Source organism: Cervus elaphus, chromosome 27 (genome assembly GCF_910594005.1).
Source record: "Cervus elaphus chromosome 27, mCerEla1.1, whole genome shotgun sequence".
Taxonomy (NCBI): domain Eukaryota; kingdom Metazoa; phylum Chordata; class Mammalia; order Artiodactyla; family Cervidae; genus Cervus; species Cervus elaphus.
In genome coordinates this window covers 14,948,715-14,960,174 of record NC_057841.1, presented here as the reverse complement: position 1 = coordinate 14,960,174, position 11,460 = coordinate 14,948,715, and positions in this window count along the sequence as shown.

The following is an 11,460-nucleotide window of genomic DNA, read 5'->3' as shown; positions in this document are numbered from 1 at the left end:
CTGGATACAACCAATCAGCTTTCGCTTAAACACTGACTGCTGTTTGCCAATTAGGAAATTAGGAACGGGGCGGAAACCCCTGGGAAAGTCCCGTGCGCGTGAAAGTTTTGACCAATGAAATTGCTTTGCAAACTTGTAACCAATCCGCTTAAACCAACTACCAACGGCGTGTGCTCACCCTATGAATTTGTGTAACAGCTTGGGCTCGGGGCTCTCTGACCCACACCACTGTGTTGGATGCAGCAGGAGCCCTGACTCGAGTCAGCAATAAACTTCCCTTTTTGTGAGTTGCATTGTCTTGGAAGCCTTCTCTCTTCCCGCTCGGGGATTTGGACATCGGGCATAACAGAAATCATTCTGTCTCCATTTTATTCTGATGTTTCTCAGAAGTCTTTGCACTATTTATGTCTTCAACAAACTAAAGGCAGTCTGGGAGTCTCAGGAAAAGGACCGTACAGTCTTTTGAACAAGTTGACAAGTGGTTCAAAATCTTAGTGCAAGGTTTTGATGCCTTTGTTGATATTACTGAGACAATTTCAGATCATCAGTTATAGATCATTCCAGCGTAATAGGGTTAGTGTTGCTTTTACACTTCATTTTCAATAGAAAAGGGAGAAATTCCTTTTTTGTGTCTTCTTAATCTAGCTCTAACCTTTGAGTTGAGTCTGTTTTTGTAAACTGAAATAAAATATTTTTAAAATGGTATTTGATTCTTCCTGACCTCCCTACCACAATTTTTAAACTCATATAAGTTTATTTAATTTTCATAGTAATACAATTATCTACCCAGGGTCAATAAGAAAGCTGTTCTATTTGGCAGGATATAATTAAACAAACTGATTGCATGCTCAATGTCATAGCTATGGTGCTGCATCTGTGGACAACTCATTTAACTAGTTGTGTCAGGCTATTAAGAAACAAAGATTGCTGATGCTTATAAAGCTTTGTGGTAAAGCATGCGTGAAACTTAATCACTGTCTCTCAGTCAGTAAGAAGTCATCTCTAATCAGGACAGGGACCTTCACAAATTACGCGAGTTTCAATGAAGGAATTTACCCACATTTATATATACTGCAGATCAAGTTTACTAAGAACAGTTTCATCCACTTGATTTCTTAGCAACAGGATAGCAAATAATAGAGGATTTGAAAAGTCCAATCTGAAATTCCTTATGAAAACTTCTGGGTCTAACTTCTTTTAAGTCTTTATTGAGTTTGTTATAATATTGCTTCTGTTTCACATTTTAGTTTTTTGACTGTGAGGTATGTGGGATCTTAGTTTCCTGACCAGGAATTGAACTCACCAACTTACATTGGAAAGCGAAGTCTTAACCACTGGACCACCAGGGAAGTCCTTATAACAATTCTAAGGACTTAGTGGTTAATCATGACTTCCCTGATGGCTCATTGGTGGCTCAAAAAAATTGCCTGCAACGCAGAAGACCTAGGTTTGATCCTTGGGTTGAGAATCCCCTGGAAGAGGGCACGGCAACTCACTCCAGTATTCTTGCCTGGAGAATTCCACAGACAGAGGAGCCTGGGGAGCTACAGTACATGGGTTCGCAAAGAGTCAGACATGACGTAAGTGACTAGGCATCAGCAGCAAGCAGTTACTCAAGACTGTGCAGCCATTGAGGAATAAGCCAAAGAGACACATTGGGTTTCACAAATCTCACTGACGATGAAGGTGATGAGACCAAACTACTGGGACCTGACATTTTGTGATTAATAATCATTTTTAGGCACTATTTATGATTACCAAGGGAGAAACTAAAAGGAAAATTTTCAAAGATGTGGAAATTTAGAAAAAAAGGATGCAATGTTTTTTCAGTGGAGTGTGGGGCATTTTATAGAATTGCACTGCCTAATACAGTGGCTCAGGCAGTAAAGAATCTGCCTGCAATGCAGGAGACACAGGAAATGCAGATTCGATCCCTGGGTTGGGAAGATCCTCTGGAGAGGAATCAGCAAGCCACTCCAGTATTCTTGCCTGGAGAATCTCATGGACAGAGGAGTCTGGCAGGCTGTAGTATAAGAGGTTGCTAAAGGGTTGGACACGACTGAGTGACTAAACAACAATATAGCAGACAAAAAATTACATAGAATAAAAATTCAGTTATTCAGCCACACAATCTACATCATGAGAGCTTAATAGACATATCAGGCTAATGGTTATTGTATTGGAGAGTCCAGTTATATGTGTCTCATTGTTGCAGAAGCTTCTATTGGAAGCAGTGGCTCAGAGAATCCTTTAGTGATTCTCTGATTTTATAGGGATTTGTGACTTTGATTGTCTTTTTAGTATGTTTCTGTTTCTATCAACTCAGATATGTTCTAACTCAGGATAATAATTGAGTTGCCTTAATAACAGTGTTGCAAGCAGTTCTTTTCCAGAGCAATTCAAGTTAAATGTATCTGATGCATCCCCTAGAAAAAAAAGACATCACACATTTTATTGCCCCATATTAATCAATTTTGCATTTACTAGCAAGTTCATTTAAGTGTATCTGAATACCAATGTATATGTAGTCTCCAAAATTTCCTTTGAATCTTTTTTAACTCACTCAGTTCAGTTCAGTTCAGTTGCTCAGTTTAACTCACTAGCTCCCTCTAAAAAATGACAAGTGAAATCTTTAACACATGTTCAGTTTAGAAGTTTATGAGACTCATGAATTTATGTGTTTGAAAAATATACTTTGGCATTCTATCTCTCATTTTTTGAAGCAATTCATTTTTTCCTTATATACAATATCTTTAAAGCAAAACAATGAAGAGTGCCATTAACTATTTCAATTTGGACAATGTCATTCATAAAACATTTCTAAACAAACTGCACAGATATAGTTCAATAGTGATTGCTTAGTCAATAAATGTAATCTTTGTTAGAAATAGCTTTCCTTGTTGTTCTACTAGGCATTTAGCTTGCTATCCTTGGGAAGAAGTTGAAGTTTTTGCAACATACGTACTTGTTTCTGTACAGCAAGCCCCAGAGAGACTGTTGCTACCAATTTTATGATCTTGGATTTGGTTAACCAGCCCTTTTATCTTGTCACCATTATATTCCTTTTTCCTGACAGTAATATACTTTGGACCGCAGTAGTTTTAAGCCTGGCATAATTTTAATATTACTACCTTCAACTACATTGTAATTCCCAAAACCTAAGAAAAGTTTGCTGTGCATGAAGCCCATTGAAACGGACACAGTTAGCTGCCTGGCCTTGGTGGTTAACCAGTGGTAATTTAGTCTGGATGTGGAGTGCAGAGCACCTGAAGTACTCAAAGACTGATCCCTTGTCTGTCCTCTCACCCTGACCCCAGTCCAACAAAAGCACAGTGTCTGGGGTGGCACCAGGTTCAACTTCTCAAGTGTTTTTTAAGTTTTTTTCTCAAGAACAGACTGTTGAAAGTAAGTGAAAAAACCTGGAGCCTGCTATACAGAGTGAAGTAACTCAGACAGAGAAAAACCAATATTGTATATTAATGCATATATATATGTATATGGAATCTTGAAAAATGATACAAGGAACCTAATTGCAGGGTAGGAATCAAAACACAGATGTAGAGAAGGGACTTGTGGACACAGAGGGGGAAAGAGAGAGGAGTGTTGAAATATATCCATTTCCACGTGTAAAACAGATAGCCAGTGTAAACCCAGGGAGCTCAGCTCAGGGCTCTGTGATGACCTAGGGGGGTGGGAATGGAGGGCGGGGTAGGAGGGACGCTGAACAAGGAGGGGATACATGTATGCGTATAACTGATTCACTTTTTTGTGCAGTAGAAAATAGCACAACTTTGTAAGGCAATTATGCTCCAATTAAAAATTTTTAAAAAATGAACATCAAAAAAGAACAGATGATTTTTGACATAGGAGTTCTATTTTCTTGTGAGGCAGTAACAAATCTTCAGATACAGGGATACACCAGGACACAATGACAATAGTTATAATGTGCAGCCAGTTTTGGGAGCTCTGCCGCATCCTCAGCTGTGATCCCTTCATCCCCTCTTCACTTTGTGCTTCTGACCCGTCTCTTTCTCCTCTGGTCCTAGGATGTCGATTAAATGCATGTTAGATCTTTTGATACTGTCCCTTAGATGTACTGTTTCATTTTCCTTTACTTGTTTCAATCTTTTCTCTTTACTTTCCCTTTAGGTGGTTTTCATTGATTCATTTTCAAGGTAACTGATTCTTTCCTCAGCTGTCGAGTCTAATGATAAATCTGTTAAAGGAATTCTTTATCTTTGTTATTTTTAAATTTCTAGCATTTGCAGCTGATTCTTCCATTCAACCTCTTCCACAAGAGCCTCTAAAAATACTAATTTTAATTTCTTTAAATTCCCTGATGATTGTTCCAACAACTGTATCTCAATTGGCTCTGATGATTGTCTCTTCACCTAAAGTGCTATCTCTTCAAACTATGTATTTTGCCTTTTCATAAGCTTCATGCTTCTTTATTGAAAGCAAAAATGTTGCCCTGGATAGCAGATACTAAAGCAAATACTTGTGTGCTTGGAGATAGACACAGCCAATCTGTTAACCAATCTTGACCCTGTCATGGCTAGAGGAAATGCAAGAATAGCTCTTGGGGCATCAGTAACAGGTGTCCGCTGTCCAGCATGCACTTCTGAGCTGTTTCATCTTTCATTGTGCTTCCCACTTATAATTTGGAAAACTCCTACATGCTCTCAGTAGTGAGGAATGGTGGGAATAAGTTTCAGAATTAATTGCTTAATAACAGGTATCTAAAGATGGTAAAGCTGTCATGAGTCACTGAGGGATGTGGCAGCTATTTAAACACAATTTATAGTCCCCTTACCGTGTAGAGATCACCAGTCCAGGTTGGATGCATGAGACAAGTGCTCGGGGCTGGTGCACTGGGATGACCCAGAGGGATGGGGTGGGGAGGAAGGCGGAGGGGGGATCGGGATGGGGACCACATGTAAATCCATGGCTGATTCATGTCAATGTATGGCAAAATCCACTACAATATTATGAAGTAATTAGCCTCCAACTAATAAAAATAAATTTAAAGAAAACACAATTTAACCAAAAAAATTGTAGAGTTAATGTGTTCTATAGGAGGGTGTCTGATGACCTTATACAGATGCCATTTGGAATTACAGAGATGGGATTGTCCTGAGTGTTGATGTAGGTGGCAGTTGTGGTGTGAACTTAATTCATACTTAATCCTCCACTGTTGTGTTTCTGTCTCTCTATCCAGTCTATTGATGACTCAACAAATGGTCCCTGTTTCTGGTTTCTGATTTTATACTTGAAACAATACACACAGCTTTTGTGACAGACAGCATTTGCATGCAAGGTGAGAATTTAGAGATCGTTGTCCTCTTCAGAAACTGTGAGCATCCTTTGGAGTGGGGAGGTTGTGTTACCTGACTTGGGAGCTGGGCTGGGTTTGGGGTTTGTAGTTGCTATGGTTACCCTCACTGAACCAAGAGCTTCACATTACTCTATGACTCTGTCCCTCATTTATTTTCTTGGTTTTGAATCTTCCCTTTGTGCTGCTCCCCAGAGAGACTCTGTCTCTTGCAGCTCTCCTTGCTGTATTCAGTTTTTTAGTAAACTCTCAAGTGGCTTTACCTGGCACTTGTGAGTTTAGTGGTGGTGTGTGGTGGAGAACCTCGTTTTCTGATGTTCTATTATAACATAATTTTTGCGGATAATGTGAACCTGAGTCTTGGGAAAGTGGCCTTGCTAAGTTTTCCTATCTTTCCTCCAGATATAATGCTGGACCTAGAACATATTCCAGGCTTCCCTGGTGGCTCAGATGGTAGAGAATCTGCCTGCAATGCAGGAGACCCATGTTCGATCCCTGGATCAGGAAGATTTATTGGAAGAGGACTTGGCAACCCACTCCAGCATTCTTACCTGGAGAATTCCATGGACAAAGGTGCCTTTCAGGCTATAGTCCATGGGATCTCAAAGAGTTGGACACGACTCACACACACACACACACACACACATGCGCGCGCGCACAGCACATATTCCTACATTCTGTCAGCAATGTAGCCTTTTTATTTCCTCCCAGACCCCATTCCCTCAGTCATATTGAGCTTTAATCAATGCCCTCATTGATCATGCATTTTTATATCATTTTTGAATAAGAATTGTATGTACAGTTGACCCTTGAACAACATGAATTTGAAGTGCATGGGACCACTTACAATTAGAATTTTTTCAAATAGTAAGTATGACAGTACTACATGACCTGGTTGATTGAAGCTGAGGATATGGAACCTAAGATATGAGGAACTCAGCATATGGATGAACTGCATATACAGAGGGCTGACTATGAAGTTATACATGAAGTTCCAATTGTGCAGTGGTAAGTCCCCCAGCTCCCATGTTTTTTAAGAACCAACTATATACATTTTGTGTGCAATGTGATGATTTACATTACATATACAAGGTGAAATAATTACAGTCAGGCTAGTTAAAGATAATGCATTTTGGTCCACAAGCATTTATTTAGCGTAAATAAATACATAGGGGCACACATACAAACATACTAGAGAGACAAATTTAAATTTCATAAGGGTGTTTTTGTAGGTGTGATCCATAATATATTTGGGGACAAACCTATATTAAAAATTATTTGTTATCTATATGAAATTCAAATTTACCTGAGTGTCACGGACCCTACCTGATGACCCACAGAGGGGAAATAGGGCCTACAGCTTTAGTAGTGACTGACATACCTCTCTTGCAGCTGTTGTGGCTTTCTATCCATATGATCAGGCTACAGGCTTTGCCCATGGAGATTAAAATTATTGTTCAGAAGACTACACTGGAAATAGGGGTCTGGGTAACTTTACAGAGGTTGCTGTTTTCCTTCCCTGGTAAGCACCAAGGGAAATGGTTTTCAGCATTATCCCCAGTCTTTCTTCAAGCAATAGGTGGATTTCTTAGATATAAAGAGTGAAAGAGGATGTTTACTTTTGTTAGAAACCACCAGATTGTCCTCCAAAGCGGCCATACTGTTTTGCATTCCCATCAGCAATGAATGAGAGCTCATCTTGCTTCACATCCTTGCCAGCATTTGCTGTTGTCAGTGTTCCAGATATTTTGCCATTGTAATAGATGCGTGGGCTTCCCAGGTGGCTCAGCGGTAAAGAATCCACCCATCAATGCAGGGGACATGGGCTCGATCCCTTGGTCAGGAAGATTCCCTGAAGGAGGAAATGGCAACCCACTCCAGTATCCTTGCTTGGAAAATCCCGTGGTCAAAGGAGTTTGGTGGGCTACAATCCATGGGGTCTCAAAGAGTCGGACATGACTGAGCACACACACACACTGTAGATGTGTAGTAGTATCTCACTCTTGTTTTAATTTGCATTTCCCTGATGACTTGTGATATGGAAACTTTTTTCAATGTTATTTGCCATCTGTATACTTTCTTTGGTGAGGTGACTTTTATGGTCTTTGGATCACTTAAAATTATTTTTAACAATTTCAAAAATAATTTAAATAGTTTTTTTTTTCCTTTCTGTTGAGTTTAAAGAATTCTTTTTATATTTTCAATAACAGTTTTTTTAATCCGATGTGACTTTTGAAATTTTTCTCCTAGCTTGTGACTTCTCTTTATTCTCTTTTACAGTGTAGATGTTCTTAATTTAAATGAAGCCCAGCTTATTATTTCTTTTATGATCATGCCTTTGATGCTCTCTCTAAGATATCACTGCCATATCCAGTCATCTAACTTTTCTTCTGTGTTTCCTAGGGGGAGCTAGTGGTAAAAAAAATCTGCCTACCAGTGTAAGAAATAGAAGAGATATAGATTGGATCCCTGGGTCTGGAAGATCCCCTGGAGAAGGAAATGGCAATCCACTCCAGTATTCTTCCCTGGAAAATTCCATGGACAAAAGAGCCTGGCAGGTCACAGTCCATGGGGCCCCAGAGTCTGACACAACTGAGCACAACTTTTAGTAGTTTCAAGTTTTACATTTAGGTCTGTGGTCTCTTTTGAGCTAATTTTTATGAAAGGTGTGATTCATTGTTGGCATGGTGGTGGTTTTGTCACCAAGTCGTGCCTTACTCTTGTGACCCCGTGGACTGTAGCCCGTCAGGCTCCTTTGTCCATGGGATCCTCCAGTTAAGAATACTGGAGTGGGTTGCCATTTCCTTCTCCAGGGGATCTTCCCAACCCAGGAATTGAATCCGGGTCTCCTACCTTTTGGGCAGATTCTTTACTCACTGAGCTACAAGGAAAGATCTTTTGGCATAAAGACACCCAATTATTCCAGGACCATTTGTTGAAGAGACTATCTTTGCTCTATTGTATGGCCTTTGCTCTTTTGTCAAAGATCAACTGACTATGTGGGAGTTTATTTCTGGGATCTTTATTCTTTTCCACTGATCTGTTTGTTTGTTCTTTTGCCAATACCACACTCTCTTGGATTACTATATCTTTATAATTAACCTTGAAGTTCAATAGCCAGTCCTCCAACTGTATTGTTTAATATTGTGTTGGCCATTTTAGGTCTTTTGCCTCTCCATATAAACTTTAAATCAATTTTTCAATCTCCACAAAATAACTGACTGGGATTATGATTGGGTTGCATTGTATCTGTAGGTCAAGTAGAGAAGAACTGACATCTTGACAATACTGAGTCTTCCTATCCATGGCTCATCTTTCCATTTATTTTGTTCTTCTCTAATTTTGTTCTTCAGAGTTTTCTTCATATACATCTTGTACATATTTTGTTTGTGAGCATGCATATTCATTCTCTCAGCTATGTCTGACTCTTTGCAACCCCATGGACTGAAGCCCACCAGACCTCTCTGTCCACAGAATTTTCCAGGCAAGAATACTGGAGTGGGTTACCATTTCCTTCTCCAGGGGATCTTCCCAACCCAGGGATCAAACCCTTGTCTCCTGTGTCTCCTGCATTGGCAGATGGGTTCTTCTGAGCTACCTGGGAAGTCTATTTTGTTTGAGTTATATCTAAAAATTTCATTTTTATATGCTAATAAAAGTGATATTGTGGTCTTCATTTTAGATTCTACCTGTTCATCACTGGCTCTTATGCTTTTAAGCCTTTGGCATATTATCCTGATTCTATTTCATCACATTCTATTGTTCATTCCTAACTGCTCATTTTGCAACTCTGACCTCTATATTTTCTAGATTCATTGGAATCACATCAGTCCATAGTTTACACCCAATGGCTTAAAGGTCTTCATTGTTTCCACATAAATTTAAGATTAAATGACTTATCAATACATTTCACAAGACAATAAATACTTTTTCATAGTCCTTTTAAAATTTAAAGGCATATCTACTTTTTGTGTAGAATTGAAGGGCATTGATAATGCTCCCTGTTATCTGTAGGGATTTGCCTTTTTTTATTTAAGAACAGCTATTTCATCTTCTCTAATGATGTGTCAACATTCAGCTCATTCTATCAGTATTTTGTGATGTGAATTTTTTAAGATTAAAATAAGACTTCATCTTTCTGAATGTCCGGTATAGTAACATTATTTCTCTTTGGGTGATAAGTCCCTTCATCAATAAAACTTTTGAAACATCTCTCAATCAATTTTCATTTTTTTATATGAAGTTGGAGTTTATGGACTTGTAGGAAAATGATAAAGGGCAAGCATCCTTTCTAAATCAGCAAAACTTTATATATTAACAAACATCTTTTTCTGATCATATTTTGTTTCATCTTACTTCTTTAAAACATTTTCAAACTTTGCCAACTTTTAATTTGAAGACTCAAAATATGCTGAACAAAAGTCTTGCCCTTTATAGTGAGAACCCTAGGGAATATGCCTGTAAGTGGCTATTCTAATAGGAGATATTTCAAGTGTGTTTCACAACCAAGTAACTTTTCATGACCCTAGTGATCTTATCTTATAGGTTTAGTATCCACCAGAAATTAATCTAGTCTCCTCAGTATCTGCTTCTTACCACATTGTTTCACTGCCATTTGAAAAAGTTAACACAAGGAAAATGGTTCAATAAGATCTAAAACTATTCTTTTGTTGGCCCAACTGGATTGTTAGCTTGCAACTGAGCTTTGTTAACTTATTTAAATGGGCTACTTCTTTTTCCATTCTGAGTGTATAACAGTTGTTTGCAAATGGTCTCATAAACACAGGAGAAGATTAGCATATCAATAGAGTAAAAATAAAAATCACATTATCATGTTAATAGATAAAAAAATATTTAACAAAAATGCAGCACTCTTTCAACATAAAAACACTCAACAAATTAGTAATAGAAGAAAACTACTTTAACATGATGCCAAAAATTCACAAAAATTAAAATTAAAGGCAGCAAATCAATAAATAGTATTTAGAAAGAATTTATTTTGCATATTAAAACAGCTCACCAACTAAGAACCTTCAAATTCAGAAACTGATATGAAATTCAAGAGTATAAAGTTACCAGATGCTTATAAAGTAAAAATGAGGATGTGATATATCCTTTACATTAACTGGTTATCATGATGATAGTTTTTATATGGCAGAGGATTTACTAAAAGTGATTATCTTTTACCATTTTTAGAAAGGTGACCTAAGCTTTTTATGATGGTCAGAAGCATCTACAAGAAATAATCCAACAAATTTTTGCTTACATTCTTAAATAAGCTAGATCTAGTTTGGTTTAATGGTTTCAGTCAGTTCAGTTCAGTCACTCAGTCATGTCTGACTCTTTGTGACCCCATGGATTCCCTGTCCATCACCAACTCTTGGAGCTTGCTCAAACTCACGTCCATCGAGTCAGTGATGCCATCCAACTATCTTATCCTCTGTCGGCCCCTTCTCCTCCCACCTTCAATCTTTCACAGCATCAGGGTCTTTTCCAATGAGTCAGCTCTTCACATCAGGTGGTCAAAGTATTGGAACTTCAGCTTCAGTATCAGTCCTTCCAGTGAATATTCAGGACTGATTTCCTTTAGGATTGACTGGTTGGATCTCCTTGCAGTCCAAGGGACTCTCAAGAGTCTTCTCCAACACCACAGTTCAAAAGCATCAATTCTTCGGCAGTCAGCTTTCTTTATAGTCCAACTCTCATATCCATACATGACTAATGAAAAAAACCATAGCCTTGACTAGATGAACCTTTGTTGGCAAAGCAATGTCTCTGCTTTTTAATATGCTGTTTAGGTTGGTCATAGCTTTTCTTCCAAGGAGCAAGCATCTTTTTAATTTCATGGCTGCAGTCACAATCTACAGTGATTTTGGAGCCCAAATAAATAAAGTCTGTTACTATTTCCATTGTTTCCCCACCTATTTGTCATGAAGTGATGGGACCAAATGCTATAATCTTAGTTTTCTGAATGCTGAGTTTTAAGCCAACTTTTCAGTCTCTTTCACTTTCATCAAGAGACTCTTTAATTCTTCTTCCCTTTCTGTCATAAGGGTGGTGTCATCTGTGTATTTGAGGTTATTGATATTTCATGGTTGTTGATATTACACGGATTATGTGCTTTTATT